This window comes from Hemicordylus capensis, chromosome 4 (genome assembly GCF_027244095.1).
Source record: "Hemicordylus capensis ecotype Gifberg chromosome 4, rHemCap1.1.pri, whole genome shotgun sequence".
In the NCBI taxonomy this organism is placed as follows: domain Eukaryota; kingdom Metazoa; phylum Chordata; class Lepidosauria; order Squamata; family Cordylidae; genus Hemicordylus; species Hemicordylus capensis.
This window is the reverse complement of record NC_069660.1, coordinates 99,689,169-99,715,969: the sequence shown is the minus strand read 5'-3', so window position 1 is coordinate 99,715,969 and position 26,801 is coordinate 99,689,169. Positions and strand designations below refer to the sequence as shown.

General features: G+C 44.6%; 1 long non-coding RNA gene and 1 other non-coding gene across 2 annotated transcripts in view; one reads left to right on the top strand and one right to left on the bottom strand.

The window, feature by feature from the left end:
* Positions 1 to 26,801, bottom strand: part of LOC128324618 (uncharacterized) — an 88,442-nt gene that overhangs the window by 16,604 nt on the left and 45,037 nt on the right. The gene's annotated exons all lie outside the window — the stretch shown is intronic.
* TRNAT-UGU (transfer RNA threonine (anticodon UGU)) lies at positions 19,309 to 19,380 on the top strand. The gene has a single exon. It is a non-coding gene; the product is annotated as a tRNA-Thr (tRNA).

The window sequence follows — 26,801 nt, the reverse complement described above, 5'->3', positions numbered from 1 at the left end:
TCTGTGCAACTTCCTTTTCAAACATTACAGCATCTACAAGAAAACAAGAAGTGTAACTCACACTGTCTCTTTTCTTCCCATCCAGGTAATCTGTGAAACCATGCTGATATATTCTTCTCCTATTCCTTTGAGCACTTGGGCATAAAACCTTTATATTTCAGAAGCTCCTGGAGTCTGAACACTGATCAAGCCAAGCTGCCTCCCAGTATACAGATATTTAATATAATTTATCCAGTTTGCTATGGCCTTCCACTCAGTTAGCTTTTAAGCTGCAGCTGAGTATGCTTGCCACAGTTGTTATAGCACTAAATACTTTCAACCATTGACAATGTGAAGTTCTATGTACTAGTAAAACTCTTCCTGCTTCCTTCCTTCCTTTCTCAAATGCACTTCATCAACAAATAATTACTTGGCAGAATATTCCATTGAATAGCTAAATTCCAAAATATTGTGATACTGCTATTTCATCTGTCCTTCAGCTTAAATTGATTTTTCTCCACACCAAGACTATTAAAATCATGCCTTTCTTATGCAAAACAAAAGTGTATTGTTGGTATATATTTTTTCCATTTTTTACATTAAACAAAAGATTATTATTCTCTTCCCCTCAATGCAGAGCTCTCTGCTAGGAGACAGGCCTGTTTTTTCCCTTTTCTTTTTTTTACTCGTAGATAACTAGAAAGTGCCTGTGTGTGTATTTGCACGAATCATTCTCTCCCCTGCTCCACCCCCTAAAGCAGGAGTTTATCGTCTAAATGGACAAAAGCAGAGCATGAATGCTGTAAACAGCAACAATTAAAAGAGACTTGACATCTAAGCATTTCTTTGCAGCAAAACTTTGGATCATTTTAGTGGAGATATAGAAACATCCGATTGACTTCATTTCTGCAATGGCAAAAGGGAGGAGATTTTTACATCTATTTTCAAGCAATCTGTAGGCAGAACTACAATTTCCATACTTCTTTGAGAATTTACAACCTATTCATAGTGGGCAGATTTTCAAAAGACCCATTTATTGAATGACACAAGGTGCAGAGCATGAGTCACACTGCATAGGTTACAGTTTTTCAAAGTCTACCATCAGCAGCCTATATTCATCCTCCACTCTCCTACATGGATGAATAATTTGTTGTAGCTCAGATTTATTTAATCCAGCATGCCAGTTTAACTCTTGCAGGGGCTTAAAAATACTTCTGTTTGGTAGAATTACCACTTGTCCCATAGCCATTTCTCCATCTCTTTTACACATCATTTATGTTAGCTGCCAAGGCTGTAGCAAAATATGATTATAAATGCTCCAAAACTCTTGGAGGAGATGAAACCACACCATCTCCTGCACTTTCTCCACTGGTCCCATCCCTTCCTCCCCCCGCCACCTCGTGCTGTGCCAGGGTCTCCTTTTGCCCTGTATCAAGGATTCCCAAACCTTTTGTTAACGAGTGTACTTCTTGTGTCACAGGTCTTCCATTCAGGAGGGGGAGGGGATACCCCAGTACTGACTTATATTCAGATAAAGTTACTCAAAAGTACTCCCACTGAAATTAATAGGAGAAATACACTTGACCCATCAATTTCAGTAAGACTGCTGTGCTTATGAGTAACTTAATCTGGATGTAAGGCAGCCAATGACTGGAGTAGCCCAAAAACACAAAAAATTAAATGTTACAATTAGGAAGACAGGTTATTCCAGTCACTGGCTCACATCCACTGTAAGTTACTCATAAACAGTCTTATTGAAGTTAATGACACAAGTTTACTTGCCCCATTAATTTCAATGAGAATATTCAGTGCTAATTCTCTGAAGCCTGTCAGTCAGACTGAGGGGAGGGGTATGCTGATTTTCAGCACATAGCTAGCCAATCAGGAGCAGAGGAGGAGGGTTTTCACACTTCTTCTTCCCTTTCTGCAGCAGGTACATTGTTGAGAACTAGAGATGTGCATGAATCGTATTTTGAGATTTGATTTGAGCTTGAATCAAACTGCAAAATACTCAGAATGATTAATCAAGACATGGTCATTGCTGGCTGTTTCAACTAAACAACTCAAATTGATTTGAGTGATTTGGCCATAGGGAACAATGGGGAACTCAAATCACCCCATTGTTACCCATGAGTAGGTCCTAGGGATACCAAAGTGGGTTGGGTGCAAAGGCATGATGGGTGCTACCCACTACTCAACCCACAAAAGAAATGGGCAAGCGGGTGATTTTTTTCTTAATTAATTATTTTCTTAATTAACCTATTTATTAAATTATTAAATTGAGAACTAAATTATTTAATTGAGAATTTATTTAATTGAGAATTAAATTATTTAATTAAACAGGTTGGGGGGACATTAAATAAGTTTGGGGGGACAGATTTTTAAAAAACTAGCTTAACCTGCACACAGCATCTGTGCTCTAGTGCTTGATTGCTCTCCTCACCTCCTGCCACAGACCCACTCACCTCAGAGATCTCTCTACCCTCACCTGAGCCACACACCCCTCTTGGTCATGGCTGTAGCATTGCTGGTGCCTATTGGCCAAGCTGCAGCCTCCTATCCCCAGAGACCTCCCCACTCTCACTCAAGCTCCGCTCCTGCTCCTGCCCACAGGAGCAGCAGCAGCGGTTGACTGGGCCATTCCTTGCTGCTGCCACCGCCATGGCTGCTCATTCCTCTCAGGCTTCTGACAGGCTTGGGCCTATCCCTCGTCCTTCCTTCTTTCTCTCTTCCCCTCCCTTCTTTCCCCCTCTTTCTCTCTCCTCCACTTGCTCTTCCCCTCTGTCTTTCTTCCCCTCCCTTCTTTCTCTCTCTCTCTCCCTTCCTGAGCTAACAGATCTTGTTCATCTTGTTTCCTCACCTAATTCACACAATGACAGCCTCCTTCTCTTGAAGGGGCTCTTTCCTCCCTCTTGACCCCTCTCTTCACAGACTTCTGCCCACGATCAATTTAGATAGATAGATAGATAGATAGATAGATTCCTCTCCTCTACAATCAGGAACATCTGCTGACCCATTACAGCTGCACTCCAACTGACCTTAACCATTCACAGCCCCCGCCCATCTGCATATGGAATCCCCACTGTCCAATCACCATGGTGGAGGAGCCACAGGCTCCTCCTCCCTATCTGCATATGGAATCCCCACTGCCCAGTCAGGTGCTTCTGCTCATGAATTCTTGCGAGAGCTGCCATGCACGGGATTAGCCATATTTATGCCTTAGATAATTTATATATATATATATATATATATATATATATATATATATATATATATATATATGAGAGAATGAATGACAGGCAGGCGCCCAAGTTCTGCCTTTGTCAATCTGAGATCCAGCAAAAGCAGAGAGTTAACAGCAAGCAATAACAAAGCAAGCATACTGAAAACCACAGAATCAAATCTTCCTTCTTTCCTTCCATCCTGTCTACCACAGAGAGAGTCATGGCCTGTCCAAGAAATGCACCACTGCTGACAAGAAATAAGTTTATCATGAGAAGAAGTCTTCTTTCTTCTCTTCTTCTAATCTCCAGCTTGCATTCCTGCCTGCATCTAGATAACACCATGGCCTCAGACTGGTGCTGGGCCCTGGCTGCCAGCCTGACACATGGATAAGGGCACCAGTCCATCATCTTATCATCGGCCATGGTGGTGGCATGTGTGCCTGTCTGCATGTGTCAGCTACACTAACAGGCAGACTGTGAAACCTCTGGGTTTGGGGTTGGCCAGGGTGCCCTCCATGGCCAGCTTGGGATATCCAAGCAGGAGAAGTTGGACTTCAGGAAGACCAGGCTCTCTACCATGTCAGCATCCATGCATGTTTGATGGGGTGTCGCCACATCTCCATCCATGGAGAACACTTTCTCACTCTTGATGCTGGTTGGCGGGTAGGAGAGGAACCATCTGGCAACTGCCAGCAAATCTGGCCAGACTTGGCGACGCTTTGCCCAAAACTGGATCAGCTCCGTCTCCCAGCCTCCCACCGGCTCCTGTAGGCATTGCAGCACAGACTGCTCAGCACTGCTGCAGGGCTCAGTGGGCTCCTCCCATACCCCTGGAAAGTCTCCAAGGAACCCCTTCATGAACCACCAGGTGGGACGTGGATGCGGAACCATCAGCTAACTTGGCCCTGCCAGGGACACCACACTTTTGGACTGGGCTCTAGCAGTAGGTGCTCCAGCACCCGCCTCCTCGTTGCACCCCAGGTTCCTCTCCTCTGCTTACCTAATCACCTGAACCAGGAGTGTCCTCCACCTGGGCAGCTGGGCAGGGGTGGCCGCTTTGCCCTTCATCCTTGGGCCACATAGGCAGGTCAAAACATGCACTGCCAATGCACCCAAGGGGTTGCTGAGTCAATCCAGCACTCCAGTCCTCTGCTGACCTGCCAAGGCAATTGCTTCCCCAGTGGTCAGCATGGTCTTGAGCCCATCCATCATCTTTTCGAGAACATTGGCGGCCAAAAACCTGGCTTAGCATCACTGTCTCAGCACACAAGCTGTTCATGGCAACAAAGAATGGTATGAGACAACCTTGGAAAGGAACGCACATTCCTGTCTGGAATCGGTTATACACTTCCAAGCTATGCTTCTTTGCGAGGGTATGGATGACTGCCTCTTGCTCCTGCAGGTGCCAGAGCAAAAAAAAGTAGAGATCCATCAGGTCGAAACATCCTGAGGGATCAGGTGTTTAAGTAGGTGGAGCTTAAGCTGCCTCTCCCTGAGCATCCTCCTACCCTTTTTGCCCCAGTGGAAGTAAGCTATCTTGCAGCACCTCTCCACAAGAGCAGCCATGGCAGCAGCTGGATGGCATCCAGCATTTGCAGTGGCGGTGTCTCACCTGGCCGCAGCCCCGGAAGGGCCAAGAACATCCCACACAACCAGGCTCAGAGCGTGCACCACACAATGGATGGGCACAAACTGATCCTGCTTGGCTGCCTTAGTTATGTTAGTAGCATTGTCGGTGGCCATGAACCCCGGGCAAAAGTTTGACTATCCAGACAGCCAAATCCCCACCAATGGCTGTCAACATCTCATCTGCTGTGTGGTCAGTGTTCAGCACCTGCACATGTAGCACAGCCCCTCTGTGCTTTGCTGCATGGGAGGGGCTGGCCATATCGCCAACAGCAGATGTCCCCTTGCTTTCCTGCCCCCACCAGTGTGCCATAAGGGACAGGAAAGCAGTGTGCCTCCCACTGTGGCTGGTCCACAGAGCTGCAGTGAAGTACACATTTGTGTCAGGGGCTGCTGTGTGCCTCCCTGAACACCTGGTACAGGGAGGTCACAAGCTGCCTGCTGAAGGAGATGTTGTAGCTGGGAACAAGCAATCAGAGCAGCTGCTGGAAGTCAGCATTCACCACCACATGGAATGGCTCTTTGTCCAAAGTGATCGTCTCCCCAATGGCTTGGATGATGTGATAAGGCTCTGGGCAAGCAGACCACTTGTCCACCAACTGCACCCACTGTGCAAGCAACTCCCCCTACTTGAGAGCAGGGGCAGATGCCTTGCCATTAATCAATGGGGACAACTTGGGGAGTAGGCCTCTCTAGCTTCTGCCCACCATGATGAGCAGCAACACCCTCCCACGGCCTGCCTCTCTGCTCCTGGTTCTGCTTTGCAACCTCCTGGACATCTTGGGGTTTTTAAAAAAATGTAAGCCCTAACCCTTGTGGGTAGCGGGAAGAAGAAGCACTTTTAAGGGGAGTGGGCCCAGGGGATTACTGTGGCCTGTCTAATCCAAGCCCACTCATCCTGTTAGGAATGTGCAAACTGGCTTGAGCTCCAACTGTTTCACCATCAAACTTGGCTGGCTTGAGGGCTCACCCCCGGCTTGTCCTTGAGCTGAACCTGGTTCCACTCGAACTCAAGCTGAAACATGTCTACCCACCTCCGACCAGTCTGGGGTTTCTAACAAAAAACCATGTATGGCCACAGAGGCATCTCTTGCGGTTCCACCTCCCCACTAGCCTTCCCCCAGTCTTTAATCAGCCCGATTTGGGCCATTTTAGTCCATTTTCAGCCCATTCTGGGCCTCTTTGCACTGGTGGTAGCCATTTTGGAGGCTGCCACACATGCGCACTGGCCATCTGTGTGACAGGGCTGATTGAAGACTGGTGGAGGCTGATGGGGGAGAGGGAACCACCAGAGACACACTCCCTGCGGCTGTGGCAGCACCCCATGGAGGTGGTGAGTTTATTTCTTTTTTTTAAAAAAAAATCCATTAGAACCTCTGGACCAGCTCAGATTTGAGCCAAACCAGGGAGTCTGTTCAGGGTGGCAAAACCAAACATGCTTGGTTCTGTTTGAGTCCAATTAGAACTCAAACAAAACTGGGCACACCGGTTTCATGCGCACCCTACCTCCTGTCCTTCAGTCCTGCTACTACCCACCCCAAACTATGCCCTATTTAAAGAACTATAAGTTCTAATAACCAGACCGGCGGGGGGGGGGGAGCCTCTCACCTTCTGGTGTCTTCTGCAGGGGGCTTCCATTCCAGTGTCTACAGCTGGAGTCTGCCAGATGTTGCTCTCAGAGGCACTCTGGGACAGGCAGACATCAGGACTCAACATCTGAGGGGTAGGGGAGGTAGGTACCAGCAGGTGGGCACCCACCCTCCCAAACAATCAAAACAAACAAACAAAACCCCCAAAAAGGGAAACAGAGTGAGCCTAACAGGCTGGACACCACCAGAAAACACCAGCCTACAAAAACCAAAAATTAATCCACCAGACACAGACAGCAGCAGCAAAATTGACAGGGCTGAAAAATAAAAAAATAAAAAAGCACAGCATCCCAGTTACTAAACTCACAGAGAGCTGGCTACAAGCAAGAATAAGAAGAAATCCAAATAAAATAAAATCCAAAGCAGCACCCAGTTAAAGACACTGGGGGCTTCTGGTACAATTTTCCAAAATTAGAAAAAGAAAATAAAAGCAACTGCAAATTAAAAAGCAGGCAGGCAGGCCCAGATCACCATCACCAATCTCTGCACTCTGTGCTTCTGCTGGTGCAGTTTGTCTCTCTGATGACCCTTCTCTTCTGAGCACAAATGGCTCTGTGTGTGCCTCCATTAGCAGCCCCTTAAATACATTTTGAAAATCCCTCTTTTTGCCTCCACCCTCCCTGCTCCCTCTCCCCAGCCAATGCAAGTTGCCCGACAGTTGTCCCTGACAACACTTGATTTGACTGATAACAAGCCAAACAAGAAGCAAGGAGATCTCAAGCCATTCAGAAGCTAGTGCCAGTAAACCAACCAGCAAGGGGAAAACAGCCTCCAGAATGGCACTTGCCACTCAAATCTCCCAAATTGATTTGAGTTCAAACCAATTTGAGTGGTGAGCACCATTCAAGCGGCAAGTGCCACTGGCAATCAGGAAGGGGGAAAACAACCTTCCCAAATGGTGCTCACCACACACATTGATTCGAGCTGAAATCAGGGCTGATTTGATTCAAATTCAAATCAGGCCTTTTATTTTAGGGGTGATTCGATTCAAGTTTGAATCACTTGAATCACCCTGATTTCAGCTTGAATCAATTCTACTCAGATTGATTTGCACATCTCTACTGAGGACTTGTTGGCTTCAAGCCGGGAATCCTTAGATGGGAAACAGCACAGCTGCAGGGTGCAAGGCAGGAGGGCTCTGGGTATTCCGTGGGAGCCCTTCAAGTAACCCCTGTTGGGAACCCCCACCCTTCATCATACAGACAGAGAAAGGCAAGGAGTTCATGGAGAAAAAGGGCAAGGAATGAAGTTGATCAGTTGTATTCTCTTTCAATACCTCATAGCTTTTAAAGGATGTTGCTATCTGAGTGCAGATGTGGCAACCATATTTATTCTTGTACAGATTTTTAATTCCCTTTTGCTGAGCTAAAACAACAGGTCATGTCAATAGAAAAATAGAACCTGATTAGGCAGTTCAAAAGCTCTTTGGTGGCAAACCTAACAATACAGAGTTTGTAGGAAAATGACTTCCCACAAAGCAGTCTGCAGCCGGGGTGCGCAGACCTAGTTGCTCGGATTAGAAAGGGAGCATGACTTGGCAATGCTTGTAGGGTTCATGGAGTGTTAGCTGACCTTGCTCTGCCTTGTTGGTGTAAGGAGATGTCCTTGTCTAGTCTCTCCACAGTTTCCTCCTTTAGTAGGCAGTGGTGATGAAATGCTGAATGGCTAAAATGTACAGGCTAAAGTGTCCCTAAATATCTCTGAGATTACCAGTTCAAGGCACAGTGGGGTCAAGTTCAAACAGTAAGTAACTGTGTTTTGCTTCTATCTCTCAAATGCCTTCTTTATGGGAACCCCCCCTTCCCCCCTTCTTTTATCAAAGCTGTCCTATCTTCCTTCCTTCAGCTTTACATAATCTTCAGACCTTTCAAAGCACTGATCTGTTAATTCTGCTGGCAAAAAATCTGGTAGCAGTGAAGCACCTTTGTTGCTACAATACAGCCAAGCCCTGCAAAGACATTCACAGTAATCCTAGAAAAATACCTCCTAGTGGATCTTTATGTGTTTCTTCCCTATCCAAGCTGGTTTCTTCAAAACAGTGACAATGATAGCATAATTTTAGTAGGATAAGTAGGATATACGCCTAGGAATCCTAGATGTGTATGTTGTACCACAGAGAGGGGCTACAAGAAAGAGAAGTAAGAACACAGCATGGTACCAACTTTCATGTGGTTGTTCCATACATTGGACAATAACTCACTTCAAAGAAAAAAAATGCCACTGGTTTTATCAAATAACAACTTTATGAAGATGCTGAAAGGCATCATCTCATACTGTGCGGAAGGAGGCAATGGTATACCCCTCCTGTATTTTACCATAGACAACCACAGGGCTCTGTGGTCACCAGGAGTCAACACCGACTCGACGGCACACTTTACCTTAATACTGAAAGTGAGTCATGCAGGGAGAAAATTGCTTATAGCTACAGTGTGCAGTAGGGATGTGCAAACAGGTTCGACGTCAAATGTGTTTGACATTGAACCAGTTTGGTTTGACCATTCAGTGTCGAACCGAACCATCCCCTGTTCAATCTGACCCTGGACTAAACACCCCCTGACTGTTTGGGGGCTTCGTGGACTTTTTTTTTTTAAAAAAAAATATTTTTTACTTACCCTCTTCGGGGGAGTTGTTGGAGGCAGTGTGTGTGTGTGGGGGGGGTGTCCACGGAGGTTTCCCCTCCCCACTTCCTTAATGCCCATGGGCATTAAGGGAGGCTCTTCAGCCCGTTCAGGCCTTCAGCCCGTTCAGGCCTTCCCCTCTGGCACCGTGGCCATTTTGGAATCCGCCGCACCTGCGCAATTGACCTCTGCATGGCCTGGGTCATGAACCCCCCGGACCGAACCAAAATGGGGGGCTTGAGGGAGTGCTGGACCAAACTGACTCAGATCAGTTCGAGTCTGGTCCGGATTCGAACTGAACCGGAACAGCCAGTTCCATGCACAACCCTAGTGTGCAGTGAGGTAGTGGAGGGGAGGAGTAGGTTCCACTCTCTTCCCTTGTGCACTCCTTGTTGGACGACTGCAATGCACTTTATGTGGGGCTGTCCTTGAAGACGGTTTGGAAGCTTCAGCTGGTTCAGAATACTGTTGCAAGGATGCTCATGGGTGCAAATCGCTTTATGAGTGTTAACGCTCATCTGTGGCAGCTTCACTAGTTACTGGTCCGCTTCAAGGCTAGATTCAAGGTGCTGGTCTTGGCCTTTAAATCCCTACATGTCTTGGGGCCAGGGTACCTGTTGGATCCCATTCACCAATATGAACCTGCTAGGGCCCTCCATTCAGCATTTCAGGAGACCCTGCTCATGGCCTGCCACTAGCACAGATCCAGTTGGTTGTGGCCCCTGGGCTTTGGAACGCCCTCCCAGAAGAGCTTCACCATGATCCCTCCCTCAGTGTTTTTAAGAAACTGAAGACACATCTTTTTAGACAGGCTTTTAATATTTTATCCACTGCCTCTATCTGAAAGATTTCTTAGTGTTTAACTTTTTATTGATATCTTTCAATTTCAAAATTTCTCAAATTCATCATTTTAATTGTGGTTTAAGCCTGGTCTCTTAACTTTTTAAATTTTATTAATTTTTAAATTGTTCTCTGTTGTATATTATTAACGTTGTAAGCTGCCCCGAGCAGTAGTGCACAGGGTATAAATATTTTAAATAACAACAGCAATAATAATAATTGTTTAAAGAGTAGACCCCACTCTACCCCCAGTCCATATATGAATGTGGCAAGAATGTGTTTAATGTACACCCCATTTCCTCACATGTCTAGTCCAGTGTGAAGGGGACAAGCTGTTACTTTTCTAAAGACAAAATGTGCCTCATGATGTGTGTATGTGAGAGTCTCTTGAGAGGCCTCCTTTGAAAATAAAAAGGATTTTTCTAAGTCAGACTGAGAACGACCCAGACATCTGGTTCTAAATATCACCTCCTGGTTCTTCAACTGTATATACCCCCGAAGAATGGCATCCTTTGAAATTGTTCTCTGCCACATGACAGCACCTTTGACATAGCTCCTCCAGATGGGCTTAATATCATGTTCCAATATGATCACAACATAAATGTTTCCCTCCTTTCTGACCTCCCTAGTGGTATGCTAGATTTCACTATGGAGCGTGTACTCTGTTTAGAGATGAAATCCAGGCCTATTAATGCTTTGCTTTGTTTGTTTCTTCCTATTAGGAGACTATATGCCAGACAAGTGAACTTTATTTAAAGCTTATCATGAGGTCTGAATGTATTGCCAAGAGGTAAATGGTAGCTCAGCTTGCTTGGTCTCAGGTGTATTCGCTATACAGAAAGTTGAATTTTAATGAAACAACCAATGTCCAGACTCAGAGTTTGGCTCTGCATTCTTACTCAGAAGTAGTGCTTAATTTCTAGAAAAAGATACGCTAGAACTCAAGTCTCTTTGAACACAAGCCTCGTCAACAAGACCCTGATGTGTGGAAACTATCTATAGTTAATCATATTGAAGGAATACACTCTGCACCTGCTCAAGGGCATTTTTATTTATTGTTGCTTCATATGTGCCAAGGTTAAGATGGGGCATTCAAAAGAGAAGCTGGGCCTGAGCCCTGGCACAAATTAAGATATGCCCCGAAGTAAGCCCTATTGCCAAGAAAGCATGCAAAGGACTGCAGCCTTACTTTCAGCTAATCTGCATCAACTCTCAAACTAATTTCTCAGCAGTTGCACATTTTAATTAAATATTCAAATCTGGAAATGTCCAATTTACCTGTCCCCACATGTGGAATATGACCCCCAATAACAGGCTAATTCATGCTTACTCTTAGGTTATGAACATAAATTTATGTTTGGAGACATTACAGGTCATTCTGCACAGGTGGAAATACTGTAAAAACCAGAATGAACAGTGCTCTGTATGTACAGTAAAGCTGTTTACAATGCCTGGGGGCTATAATACAAGCAGGCACTCTGTTCATACACTATACAGGCAAGACTTCTGAGATTTGACATTTAAAATAGTTTCAAAATACAGCATGTGTGCAGGGCATTTTTATAACATGCCGTAAATACTCTGAAAAAGACAAAGATTCCCATGTGCTTTGATGCATGTTTCTTGATGCACTGCATATGTTGTACAATAGTCCTCTTAACAGTTTATATGCCCCATGGTCTATTGGTCAACCACTTTGACTACTCTTCTCTTCCATTTTGCATAGCATACAATTATGCTTTTTGAAATCTCTTCCATAGTCTATTGAATGGAAACAATCCACAGCATAATCTTATTATCCTCTTAGCTATGTTCATATTGTCAGGGTTCTGCCCTGCCATCTGACCATCATTGCTTTGTCATTCAGCTTGCTGGAGGCTGGAAATGGTAGATAGAATGAGGGAGAGAAACCAAGGAAGTCCCATTTGGGGCCATCTGCAAATATCAAGACTAGCCACACCTCCGTTGAGCCGAGCGCTGTACAAGATCTGAAAGTACTGCAGGACTTGGAAGAGCCATTGAGCCCATGTATACACCCCCAATTCCATAAGTGGGAAGAAAGCAGCTGATGAGGAGGCTGCTCCTTTCTTCTGCTCCAAGTCAGAAAACAAGAGACGATGACAATGATGACAACGACAAGGATGATTTTACCTCTTCCCCTCTACTCTATATCTGAAGGCACAGCAACTGGGGAAACATATCTTCTTTGTAGTTTCCCCAGTATTTTGAGCTGCCATAAGGGGCGTCTCAGCCATCCCCCACTCTCCAGTAGGGATCACTGCAACAGGGCTTGCACATCCTCAGTGTCTGAACATCATGTCCCAATACAAACTTGTGACATATTTTTGCAGGGCTAGTGTCAGGGGTCTGCACAATTGGGCACTGCCCAGGGTCCTCAGAGGAATGGTGACATCCTTGAAGCTGGGCTCTACCCAAGTCATAGGATAGGTGTCCCATGTCAGTACTCCAAAGCACAGAATATGTGCATTAAGCCTTTTTACACTTCAGTTTCCCTATTTGTCAAATGGAGATAATCTTTGCAATCACAATGGGATATTATGAGCCTTCGGGTGCTTTTTGATTCCCACATCAAACAGTGAGGTACAAGTGCAAAGTATAATATATTTGTAGTGGTTTCTGATTTCCTGAAAACATGTTATTCGTAATAACATGTGGTTAGTGGAAAGAGAGGAAGTATTAAATCTTGGACTTGTATCAATTTGGCTGGAAATACTAGCTAAAGACATCCTCTTCAAGTATTTATTCCAATTTCCCACATCCAGGTAGCCCCAGCAGAGCAATAAAAGTGAAGATCTGTGGGAATATGTCTGACAATAGCAGATTACACTCCAGGATACAAGCAGCAGACAGACTGAGAACACCCTGTTCCTCTTCCTTTTAAACAAATGCATTTCTATATTCTCTAACTCTCCTTATTTACCAGAGACAGACAGTTTTTCTTTGTTTTTGTTATCAATTCCTGATAAGGCACTGCTTCTGTATTGTCTATATGTTTGCTCTTTGGAGAGGCCTTGTTAAAATTCTGTATGTATAAGGTGCTAGAGTTGTGATCCTTCAGGGTTGCACTCCCTCCCAGTCTCTGGAACTTGAATCTGTGCATGCATGTTGGTGATGGGATGGGCTCATCTTCTCCAGTGCCCAGCACACATGCTTGAAGTTCCACTAAAATATCATGCATAGTGCAGTTGGCCCACTGGAGCAGTGGATATATATTTTGTGTTGGGAATTCTCTCTGGTAAGAGATACCCTTCTATTCCAGCAGAGTGCACAGAGGCAAAACACAGTGGAGTCTGCCTAGGCATGTGTGTATGCTGAGAGTAAAAGAATTTTGGAGCCAGTTCATAGTTTCAAATCAATATAAGGAGTCTTTATTGGTGAACTCCATTCTAGATAGTAAAGTGGAGAGACAGGATCTCTAATCTAGCTAGCTGGATGCGTGCAGAGATGGTTTCTGCATCTCTGCACGCATGGTGCAGAGAGAGAGGAGCGTGAGTGTTGCAAGGGAGAAGAAAGGGAAAAGGAAGAGGAAGTAGCAGGAAGGAAGGAAGGAAGTCTCTGAAAGTAGCAATCTACATATCAAAGGGATCGTGTCAGAGCAGTAGAGAAGGGATGACCAATGTCTTGACCATTCTAGCCCTCTGACTCACTAGTCTGTCCCCTTCTGTCATTGAGATATGAAACAGCACAGAGTCCTTCACTTCCAACATTTTGAACCATTGATAATACCTTGTATGACAATAACATTTTAAAGATATCTTGGATCAAAAGAACAAATGACCTTTTAGCTTCTAAGTCAACGAGGAGAAGCTATTGCAGAGAAAATGAATACAGTAAATAGCTGGGAGGTCAATTCGAACCTTCAGCAATGTGTAATCGTGATGTGGAGGGAGGGAGGGAGGACACTCAGCCTTTGGTATGAAAACTGGGTTGCTACCAGCATGTCCTTAAATTCACCTGCAAAATGTTGGAGGGTATGCATTTCTGGGACAAGTTGTCCCTATTTCCTAAACAAACAAATAAGCAAACAAACACCATCCATCGGATTGTCAAAAGATGCAGGCAAGGAATGCATTTGTCTACAGCAGCCTGCCTGTATACAGGTATGGTACTTGTCACAGGCTAACCACAGTGACAAGCCAAAACATTAGAAAGACTGGAAATCAACGAATTGTAGAACTATAGGGTAGCCTTAGTGGTTTAGGACAGGGACTGGCTCAAAGGTGTACAAGTTATGGAACCTGGGGGTTCAGAGATCCATCATACCAATAACCAAGATGACCCAAATTGAGGTAGGGAAAATGGGTGTTCTGAAAAACAATTGATGATGACCAGAGGTGCACCTAGGTAATTTTGGAGCCTGGACCCAAAGGCCTTTGGAGGGGGCCCTGCTGCTAGTTAAGCATCATTTTTTAACACATGGGTTCCTGAGGGCACAAACCACACCACCCAAACAGACTAAAGAGGATGTGGGGGCCCTGGACTTTGTCCCTGAAGTCCAGGGGTAAGAGAGCCTCTGATGACAACAACAATGACTACTACTATGACTACTACTACGTCTTCTTCATGAAGTGGTTACCATCAATGGTTGACAAGCTAAGTTGACGAAGTAGGGAGAAATACCCAAATGGCTGGGAGCAGGCCAGAGTCATTTAAGATGCTAGGTACACTGTGCTAGTCAGTGACAAAATTGAGGAAGACAAATGACACTCATGTTTGCTTTGGGACTGATGTTTCCTCTTAGCAGCCCTGGCACACTTTGTGCTATAGCACTAGTCTGTGTTGAAAGAACAACATTATTTCCTCAAAGTCCTTAAGGTGAGAGAACATTCCAGTCCAAGTACACAGTGTGTAGGCAAAGCACACCTGTGCGTACATGCATGCACACACACCCCATTATCAGTTGCAGCCATCATGCTAGTAATATCTTCTAAGGCCCTTCTCTTTAAGCCTGTAATGTTCTTTTTGATCTGAGAACATAGGTTTATATTTATGTCAATAAGAATCTGGACTGAGAAATGCTAATTGAAAACAGGGGCATTCAAAAGCTATAAAATCAATCCTCATCAATACCAACGTCACAGTCTTTGAAACTCTGGCCCCATTCATACATAACGGGAAACCAGAGTTAAAATTTCTCTGTACGTCTGAATTTGTGAAACCCTGGTCCATCAGAAAAGCGACCTGAGATTTCCCTTTCCAAACTCCAGTTTGAAACTTCAGAATTTAGTCAGTTTCACTGCCCCTACCTGAGGTTTACAGCTGCCAGTGTTACATCTCAATGCTGAACTGTAGGCTGTGTTGGCTGTAACCAGAGTTGAGAGAGGAAGCTCCTCCCTCTCTTTGGCTGGGATTGTCTATTGGGGCTGTCTTTCATGATGGAAGGAAGTCCACACAGCCATTCTTCTCTTCTCTCTACAGTCTCCCTGACTGCAGTTCGGTTCCTGTCCTTTTTTCTGAACACGGACAGGTAAATGTAGCAGGGAGGGTGGCACAATAGGTCAATTGGACCCTTGTTTCCATGTTACATGCAAATGGGGCATATGACTGGGTTAAACCATGGTTAGAACCCATACCACAAGTTGAGCTGCCAGGCATACAACAGGAAAATGATGGCTTACAGCTGTTTGTCTGCTTTTGTTTCCCATCTGCTCAGTTTGGTACATTCGACAGTTGTTAACTCCTATCTTTATGATCAGTAGTCTGTTGAGGCTGAGCTGGCCAGAATAAATGGCCTGACCTGCTCTTGTGCCTTTCATAATAGTTTGATGTGCAGAAATCAGCAGGTTAAAGTGTTCACAGCATGAATATAGGCATCATAACCAACTAATGTCCGTGAAAGGAACAAAAGCTAGGAACTGCTGTGAAAGGAACAAAAGCTAGTTAAAAAGGCAGCAACTTTCAGATGCTCGGGCCCAAAGGCAAGTGAGTACTTTAAGAAAGTGAGCAGACGAACAGAAAATTGAGGCTAGTAGAATCTGGTGCTCTCCCTTGACAACAAGTTGCCCAGACTGAACAAAGGCACCAGATCTGGGAACCAGTAGCACAAGATTGGCTGTCCTGTGTCATTGACTTCCCAGGCTAAGAGGATTATGAGCTGTGATGTGACTCTCTCTGCTGAACTGTGTGTAGGTTTCTTCCTCTGTCTGATCAACAAGCTCAGTGGTCACATTGTCCTCTTTTTAATGTCAGTTCCTTTGAGATGTCATCACTTGCTATGGAACTGTCAATATGGAATTTCCAGCTAAGGAACCTATCAGTACTGAATTCCATGGAACGCCTGAAGGTAAATTTTCTAGGGAAAACTAAAAGAAGTAACCATCTAGCTACAGCAGTAAGAACACTTCCACTTGTAGTCCCAGACCTTAACTATGAACAATTGTGCCTGAACAAAGCTTAATTTTGAAATGAAACTTGTAGGATTTACTCTAACTTTAAGATGCCTAACCCCAGGATTAATTTTTGCCAAGCCTATTCATGAAAAGAAGACAATATTTTTAAAATGTTTTGTTAAGCTTTGTAAGTACTCTTGAAAAAGCATTTCACTCAAAACATGTTGGGCTTATTAAAGATAACAGTAAGGCATCTGAGGGTCCCCAATCTCTCTCTCTCTTTGTTTTGTCTCCTGTTCATGGTATAGGTAAAGTGTACCGTCAAGTCGTTTTCGACTTCTGGCACCCACAGAGCCCTGTGGTTTTCTTTGGTATAATACAGGAGGGGTTTACCATTGCCTCCTCCCGTGCAGTATGAGATGATGCCTTTCAGCATCTTCCTATATCGCTGCTGCCCAATATAGTAGCAGCGGGGATTTGAACCTGCAACCTTCTGCTTGTTAGTCAAGCATTTCCCCACTGCACCACTTAAGGTGGTTCTGAAGAAGCTGTATATTCAGATCTAGTCTTCAAATCCTGCTGTGCACTTTCTATGAACAACCAGTTCTTGGAAGAACAGGTTACTCCATTAGGAGTACATAGAAGAAGACTCTTCCTCATTTCAGATATTGACTCATTTCTTCAAATCCTTATCCACAAACACTAGGAAGTTAGAGCCAATTCACACTTATTGGAAGCAGGTGTCTTTATGGCAGCAGGCATGTTTACACTAGTGTTCTCTCCAAGGAACACAGAATGTGGAAAGGGGAAATATGTTTCCAAATGTTTAGTAGGAATGTTGCCAGGGACCTGCAGCCACTTGCTTTTCTCTGACACATGCCTGCCCACCATATGGGCACTGTGTATATAAATATGTGCATCTCTTTTTTGCACATTGCTTGTTCCCCACAGGATACCTGGTTTAAATTGAGCAATTGATTATTGCCATTGTATCTGTGGATCACTAGGAGGCCATCAGTATTTTGTGTTTACTGAGGATATCATTGGGCCATCTTAAAAACAAACACAGGAGCCTGTAGCATCTCATCTATTTCCTTAGTTCTGGATGAAAGGAAACCACAGGATTTGCCACAGAAGTCAGCAAAGAGAAATCACAGGGGGCAGATAACTTCATTTAAGTTGTTTTAAACATTGGCATGTGGATAAAGGTGATCCGGTTGATATAATAGACTGGACTTCCAAAAGGCTTTTGACAGAGTTCCTCCTCAAAGGTGCTTGAGTAAATTAGCAGTCATAGGATAAGGGGAGAAGTTCATGCATAGATTGGAAACTGGTTGAAGCACAGGAAACAGAGGGTAAGAATAAACTGACAGTTCTCTAGATGGGGGAAAGTAAGAAGTAGAGTGCCCTAGGGACAAGACATCTGTAACTTGTTAATAAATGACCTAGAAATCGAGGTAAGCAGCGAGGTGGCCCAATTTACAGATGACATTAAACTATTTAGGATACTTAAAATCCAAAACAGATTGTGAGGCACTCCAAAAGGATCTCTCCAAACTGGGTGAATGGGTGACAAAATGGCAAATGTGGTTCAGTGTAAGTGAGTATAAAGTGAGGCACATTGGGGCAAACAAACAAACAAACCCAACTTTACATATACACTGATGGAGTCTGAGCTGTCAGTGACTGACCAGGAAAGGGATATTGGAGTTGTGTTGGACAACTAATTGAAAGTGTCAACTCTGACAGAGTGCAGCAGCTATGAAAAAGGCAAATTCCATGCTCGGATCATTAGAAAGGGGATTGAAGATAACAATGCTAATATCATGATGCTCTTATACAAATCTATGGTGCAGCCACGTTTGGAGTACAGTGTACATATGCACACCATATCTCAAAAGGGGCATTGCAGAACTGGAAAAGGTGCAGAAGAGGGCAGCTAAGATTATCAGGGGTCTAGAGCAGGGATTCTCAGTGTTGGGGTCCCCAGATGTTATTGGACTTAAACTCCCATAATACCGAACCAAAAGCTACTGGGGCTGGGGATTATGGGAGTTGAAGTCCAATAACATCTGGAGACACAACATTGAGAATCCCTGGTCTAGGGCACCTTCCTTATGAGGCAAGGCTACAACTTCTGGGGCTTTTTGGTTTAGAAAAAGGTAACTAAGGTGTGACATGATAGAGGTCTACACAATTATGCATGGTGTGGAGAGAGTGGAAAGAGATAAATTTTTCTCCCCCTTTCACAACACTAGAACCAGGGATCATCCCATGAAACAGATTGCCAGGAAATTTAGGACTGACAAAAGGAAGTATTTTCTCACACAGTGCTTAACTGATCTATGGAATTGTCTGCCATGGGATGTGGTGATGGTCACAAGCTTGGATGGTTTTAAAAGGGGCTTAGACAAATTCATAGAGGACAGGTCTATTAATGGCTATTCGCCTTGATGGCTGTAGGCTAACTGCAGACTCAGGCAGGATGCCTCTAAATATCAGTTGTAGGGGAGCAATAGCAGGAGAGGGGCCATGCCTTAATCTCTTGCCTGTGGTCTTCCCAGAGGAATCACTGTATGAAACAGGATACTGGACCAGATAGGACTTGGGCCTGATCCACTAGGGCTGTTCTTATGTTTTACCTTTGCTTTCCAAATTACTATAACAAAAACTTGGTAATTATTCAACTCCGTCCATATTATATAAAGTGTCCTATTCAGAGTAATATCTCTTTTTTGACATACACTGAGGACCCCTAGGTTCAAACTACAGATTTTGTATGCTGTAGATCTGTTTGTTAAACCCACAACTGCCTCAAAGTGAGACTGGGATCCAATTTTGGAGCAAAAGAGGTGCATGGGTGGGGGCGGGTGATGCACATGCACATACACACATGTACATACACAGCTGACCTACTTACATCATCTTGTCCCAAGCATTTACTTTTCTCCTAGCAAGATTCACTTCTGGGCTCAGAGTTCAGCTGGAAGAAAAGTGACATCAAGAGGCTGAAGATGTAGTTGGGACTGTAGCTCAGTGGTAGAGCATCTGCTTTGTATACAGAAGGTCCCAGGTTCAATTCCTGGCATCTCCAGTTACGGCTGGGAAAGACTCTTGCCTGAAACCTTGGAGAGCTGCTACCAGTCAGTTCAGATAATACTGATCTAGATGGTCTAATGGTCTGACTCAGTATAAGGCAACTTCTTATGGCAATGGAGCCATATCTCAGTGGAAGGGCTTCTGCTTTAAATATAGAGTGTCCCAGGTGCAATCCCTAATAGCATCTCAAGGTATGGCTGGGAAAGTTTCTTACCTGAAATGTTGGAGAGCCATTACTGGTCAGTGCAGGCATTACTGAGCTTGATGGACCAATGCTCTGACTCAGTATAAGGCAGCTTCCTTCCTATGCTCATATAATAGGAGATAGGTTATCAGTGGGAAGGGTTTAGCACTCTTTACCCATGTGACCATTTTGATCTTTAAAATGCCCCCCACTACTATTTCTATACATGTCTTCCCCCATCGTGTGTAATGTGAGCCTTAATATCTATGGTAACTTCTTTTTCCTTTAAAGGACAGGTCAGGAGTAGAGTTGCGTTTAAGGAGTGTCCCTTTATCTGACTGATGCCTGATGAGCCCAAGCCACTAAATCTATGTGCATTTCCACCCAGCTGTAATTTTAGCTGGTCTAATCCTGTATATTTGGTTTCTATCATAAACCAAATATTTGTTCTGCTGGGAGTAACTAGCACACTAATATCCTTTGGAGCAGTTTTGCAATCCTAAAGATTTCCATATGTACTGTCCAAACTGATTGGCTAAGCAGTATTCATTTTATTGTTCTCTGGGAACAAAAAAAACACAGTGTCAATAAAATTTCTAACAAAGACCATTAGTGGTGGAGAAGATAGCAAGAGATAAGACAATAGAAGGAAGCCATTAAACCATTCCTTTCAGTCTCAGAGATGGGACTCTATTGTGCAAGCCAACCCTCCCTATTGCTATTCCAAGGGAATACAGTTCAAGGATGGCAGTAAACTGTCATAAATAATACAAGCTTCAGGCACTGTTTTAAAAAAGAAAAAAAATTTAATGTATATTTAAATGAAGTACCTTTCAATATGTGTTAACTTTTTTATTTTAAAAAGAAAGAGTCTGAACTGAAAAGTATTACTATTGTATTATTCTTCCTTCCTTTCATTGCTTCCTTCATATTGCATTCCTATGGGAGATGTAGCCACTCATGGGCAGCCCCCAGGCCTGAGGGCCTGTCTACATACAGACCTTCAGACCTGAAGTGTTCCAAAGTTTTAAAAAGCTGTATGAGAGCAACAAGAAATGGATAAATGCAATTATTATTTCAACTACGTTTCAAATTCCCTCTATCTGTTAATTGGCGCCATTCTCGCACACAGCCAATGTGGGGCCTGCTTTTCTGTGAGACAATTCTTCTAGTTGAGGGTTACGTGTGAATGATGATCTGTGTGGAGCAGATCATAGGGTCTCTCCCACTTTGTGCCAATTGCCCAGGAAGACCTCTACAATCCGCCCTGTTCACATAGTTGTGACATTCACTTGCATTTCTCAGCCAGGAGCATTTCCAGATGGGGCTTGTAGCTCACTTCTCTTCTGGAATGGAGGGTGTGTGTTCACATATTGGTCAGATTTACCCCAAAGTCCCTGTGAGCTGTCAGGGAGCACTCCAGGCACAATTTGGGTTCTTCATTGCACGTTAGACTGTAACCCGATTTTTGTCTGGGGTAAAAACAAAAACAACAACTTTCTGCATATGTTTTTTCGAGCAAATTCAAACTCACAGCAAACCCACAGTAAAGCCTGCTGTCTGGGAAAGCTCCAGGTTCACTTTTCATAGTGACCTGGGTACATGACACAGCAATCAAACAATTGCTGCAGCCCTTTCCTGAGATGAGTTGAGGCAGTCTCTTCAAGTGGCATATTATTGGGGTGCCAGCAGAGAGGCAAGATGTCCCCCACTGTTGCTAGCAGAGCAGCTCTTTGGGACCAATCAGATGCTTACAAGTTTTGCAGGGAGTAAAGGGAGAATAGAGGCGGCTTCCTTCTTCAGCTCACACACCTTGCAAAGCTTGTAAGAAGCATGAGGAAAGGTAGCTGGCAACTTTCCCTACTCCTGCTTCCCTCATGCAACTTTCAAAGCTTGCAAGAGTTGGCTGTGAAAGGAGGTTGGTCCCACTAGGAGCCGGAGGTGATGCAGCATTTGGCACCTCTCCTCAGGCAGAGGCACTCTTACCCCTGGAGCTTGGGGCCCTGGCCCGTGGCCTCCAAGGCTGCAAGGGCCTCCTATTAGTACCATGAGCCCCTCCATGAGTCCTCCTACCCACCACTGCGAGGCTGAACTGCCAATATTCTAGCCTCCATGTATGCAGCTGGAGTGGGGATGAGGTGAGCAGGCCCCAGGGAGTGGGGGTGAGGTGAGCAGGCCTCCCCCACCCCCATGGTGGTGGGCAGAGTGGGAGCGGCCACTAAGCCGGACTGTCTGGCTCAGCAGCCTCTGAGAACTGCGAGGTGCTCTGGCATGCCTGCACAGCTAGAATCGAGTGTCGCAAGCCTGTGATGGGCTTGCGACACTCTGTTCTAACTGTGCAGGCACACCAGAGACAGTCCGGTTCAACAGCTGCATACGTGAAGGCTAGAATATTGGCAGTTCAGCCTCGCGGCGGAGGGGGCAGAACTTTGCAACAGTGGGGAGAGGCCTCATGACAGCAGCGGGAGCCTCATGGTGGGGGCACTCTGAGCACCCAGATTGCCTAGGTGTGCCACTGTCCTCAGGTGCAGCAATAGCTTGGGCTGTCCCCAGTTGCTGCACCACACAAACTCCAACTGGAGTGCCTCTTTAAAGACTGAATGCTGACTTCTGCTCTAAATTTGGGCAACAACGATATATTTCAGTTTGGAGAAGCAACATTGCTGGTGATATTCATGTTTTGTGAGCTGAGCAGTGAAAGACCTCCAAGATCCCTTCCAACTCAAACATTCTACTGGTATGATTCTGTGTAAACAATTTCACTGGAAGTTTTTCACACCGGCTTTTAGTTTGCAGCTCCTCTGGAATGGAGGGTTCGTTCACATATCGGCCAAATTTACCCTGAAGTACCTGAGAGCTATCAGGGAGCACTTCACACACAATTCAAGGTTTTTTTCCGGGCAATAGAGTGCAGTCTGATTTATATCCGGGGTTAAAAAAAAATCCACTTTTTGGATCTGTTTTGTTTGTTTGCTTGCTTGCAACTTTGAACTCGCGGTAAAGCCTCACAGAAAACCTGTGGTAAAGCCTGCTGTCTGGGATAGCTCCTGGTGGCAACATCACAACTGAAAGTTATGAGAACCCCTGAGGAATATTGCTCATCTATGTTCTGTTGAAAACTGAAGTCTCAGTGTTCCCTTCTCCACATCCTAATCAACTGTTTGTTTCATTCTGCTATTCTGTGTGCTGAGACTCACGAACAGAATCCTGAATTAATGAAGGTAAATGCTTGATTTGGGGCACCCAAAAAAGTTGATAAATGGAGACATTTCTGTGAGTGGGTCTATTCAAGAATGGCTCAAGAGCCTTTTCCACCATCTTAGGCAAGGCAGGGTAAGAGCATCTCTATACAAACTTGAGACTGTGCCCCCAAACCAACTGTATGCTGTACAATATCTTCCTTCCCTCAGTCCAAGGCTGGTTGAAGTTTAAAAGGAAATAACTCACACATCTGCATTCTGTTGCATCTGTTGCTGTTTTCTGCTATAATGCTAACCACTCATGTGAGCTATACTCAGCTTTGTGGGTGAGAGGTTTTTTTAAAAAATAAATAAATCCCAGTTTTCAGACTTCCTAGTAATTATACTGTCTTAGATTCCATGTGCACCAAATTTAAGATTTCTGTCTGTCATGGATATACTTGAACAATGTTGATTCCCCCCAGTGAGTGAGGTCCTGTATCTGGAATTGATTGAGCTGTCCTTAGACCCTGAACACTGAAGAATAAGCTTTAGGCCTGTCAGTCTGGAGAGATTTATACAGTACAACAACCAAACTTCGAAACAAAGGAGACGTTGTGAAGGGGCTCTTCAAATGCAATCTTTGTGTTTTGATCATGTTTGAATATTAACACAAACTTTAGCTCTGTGTTCAGGAATACAGTTAAAGTGACCAGAAACAAAAGTAGTGACTGCCATAGATAAGTGAAATCAGCATCTGAGAGGTTAACAAAGCTTTCTAAAGAGGAAGCAGGTTTGTCTCTCAGACCCACCACTGGAAAATATTAAAACAATAAAAATAAGGAGCAGTGGAGTATGTTTTTGTAAAGAAGCAAATTTCCTGCCTGCTGTGGCTCTGATAAATTTCAGTCAGGGATGACAAGAGGAGGAGGGAGAGGGAGAAAAATGAGACTTCCTGGAAAACCAGACAGGGTAGAATTAATTGAGGACATCTTCATCAGCAGAACAGCTGGTATGGCCTAATCATCAGCAAAAACAGCCACAAACTGAACAGGAAACAGAGAAAAGTCTGAATCAACTTTCAGGATCCAAATGTGCAAAAGAAAAAGTAAAACAGAACAGAACCCAGCCTTCCTGCAGGCAGGCAAATACCAAAGGAAGTGCCAGTGCTCTGAGCAATAAAACAGCCTTGCAATTACTGCCGCTTCTTATGCCAGCTGCCGGCACTCGTTCAGCAGTGGGTGGCTGCCTAACAGGGCTGCCGCCGGATGGCCTTTACAGTTCAGCATGAATCACGAGGGCAAAGGATTCCTTCAAGCACCATAGAACTAGTATAAGTCACCAGGTTATTGGGGCTTTTTATAGTTTTTAGTAGCAGCAGCAGCAGCAGTTCCCTTTCAAAAGATTTTGTACAGCAATCAGAAGCTGTAGTAGAATCCCTCCTCTCTTCCTGCCTAGTAATAGAATTGTTGCCTGTTAATAGTCCCAGCTTTAATGGGACTCAGGACTATTGCTGTAATCCCATGCCCATGTCCACGAAAGTAGGTGGCGCTTACTTTTGGGGAGTAAATAAGTAAGTAAATAAATAAAATAAAGTTTGGGGGGGCATGGGTTCAAAAGCAGAAGCACTAGGAATCTATACATCTGCTAACAGAGCTGTAATAATTACAACCTTCATAGGAGAAACACAACACCTCTGTAATAAAACCACTAGCTCTGTACAGATGTTCTTTGTTATATGTATATGTAGGGAGGAACTGCACTCATGACAGCAGGCTTCGCCCTCTTTGCATTGGTTGGTATACATCAGGGTTGGACAGTCCTCCTGCAGATGTTGGACTAGTACTCCCATCATTCCTGACCTTTGGTCATTTGGACTCTGGGAGTGGTAGTAAAAAAACAGCTGGCAGGGGGGAGCAGTTCTGCGGCCCTGGTACACTGAGCTAGATGGACCCATGCTCTGGCTCAGTATATGACAGCTTCCTATGTTCTCCACTTTCTCCCTGGGAGCTAGCAAATATTAGAGAGGAAGCGTTCTGGCTTGGAGCCCTACCTTCTCAACATCACTGGGTGGCTGCCCCTCCAGATGTCCCTTTTGTCTTCTTTGGTGGGAGTTTACATTGGAGAGAGGGGGCTTTGGGCAGCCTGAGAGATGGGAGATCTGTCAATTGTGGTTTCTCAACTGATGAATCTGAACACAGTCAGATATCAAGTTCTCTTCCTCTGGATAGCCCAGGGTGTTCTCCTTTGACATCAGTCTAGGGCAGGGTTTCTCAACGTGTGGGTCCCCAGATGTAATTGGACTTCAACTCCCATAATTCCCAACCAAAGGCCACTGGGGCTGGGGATTATGGGAGTTGAAATCCAATAACTTCTGGGGACCCACACGTTGAGAAACCCTGGTCTAGGGCAATCTTGGTGTCCCTGAGGCAGATTTCTCTACACCTACCTCTTTAGAGGCACCCTCTGTCTCCAGATCACTATCCAGGCATCTTGGGACATAACACCATGCTGTCCCAGGTTCAGTCACCTTGAGTACATTACACGGAAAACTACCTGTTCAGCTACAGGCAACACCATAAGAAAAGCACCACCTGAACCAACCAGGAAATAAGTTGTCTAGAAGAAGCCACTGAACTAAATTGTAGTAAAGATAAAGTGTGCCATCGTGAAGCAGGCTGATGGAAAACATATTATTTATAGCCTGTGCATTGTGATCCCAGAGAAGAACGTCCAATGAATTCAGATGACAATGAGAATCGGATAACCAAGATTCTACTTTAACCCAGAAAGTTTCATTACTGAAAGCTACTCATACTTTTACCCAGCATGCGATTTAATCGGGCTTTTACAATGCCTATTCATTTTGACAATCAGCTGCCATCTAAGCCAGCCCTACCCTGAGGGAGAATGAGACAGTTGCCTCAGACAGCAGATTTTGGCCCCCATTAAAGGGTGACTGTGTTTGTTTATTTAAAAAAAAAAACTTCAAAAGTTTTATAGTTTGTGCCTTTCAATTCCTTTCTGTTATATGGATGATTGGGGTTTAATAGACTTTTTATTCTTCACTTGTATTGCCTAAATATTTGCTCTGATCTGTTATTTTGATAGGTGTTTTTGATGTATTTATTCTTACACTATACTCCTGTTGCTGTAGGCCTCTGAGGATTAGTAATGAGAAAGAAGGAATAAATTTTTTAGAATGAAACTAAATTGAAAACATAATTATTTTGTGCATGTATTCAAAAAGATGATAGAGAGGGGTTCAGCCTAAACCAGGGGCCAATAATCTATGGCACACTTGCCAGAAGCGGCAAGCAAAAATATTATGAGTGGCGCTCACATTATCATGGCCACCACCCAAAGCATATGGCATCCCTCCTTGATCCACCCACCACCACAGCAGTGACCCCAATTGTGACCCGATGTGGAGGGGTAGGGCTGTTGACCCAAACAGAAGGCGAGGGAGAGCCAGCAGCAAGTGTGGGTGTGGAAGATGCAGGACAGGCAGGAACAGGGTGATGGAGGCTGGAGAAGGGAATCCAAGTGGGAGGTCCTTGGAGGGGTGTGGAGATTTCTCCACTTCATTGAACCCACCAGGGGCCAGTGATGAACAGACAGGCAGAATGGGAGATCTGGGTCCTCCAGAGAGAGGCCATGTCAGCTGAAGAAGCAACCAACAGGAGGAGGAATGAAGTGAAACAACTCTCTCCCCTGCAGCTCTGAGGCCCTTAGCAGCACACAAAACCATGAATAAATAAAATATTGGTGCACCACTTCTGAAAGGTTGCCAACCCCTGGCCTAAACAAATGCCACACCCACAACATATGGATTCCTAGGCATCTTGAATATCGTGAGTATCATAGCTAGGAAGGCATCATTTAGATTTTCTGCCACAGGCATCGAAAGTATTTTCGACCAGCCCTGACTGTTAGGGGCTAATATACACTATATGGGATACTTGTGTAACCTCATCCTATTTCTCCCAGAGTCTACACTCCAGAGACCAACACAAAATGAGTTCAGGGGCAAATTAAAAGAAAGCATATGCT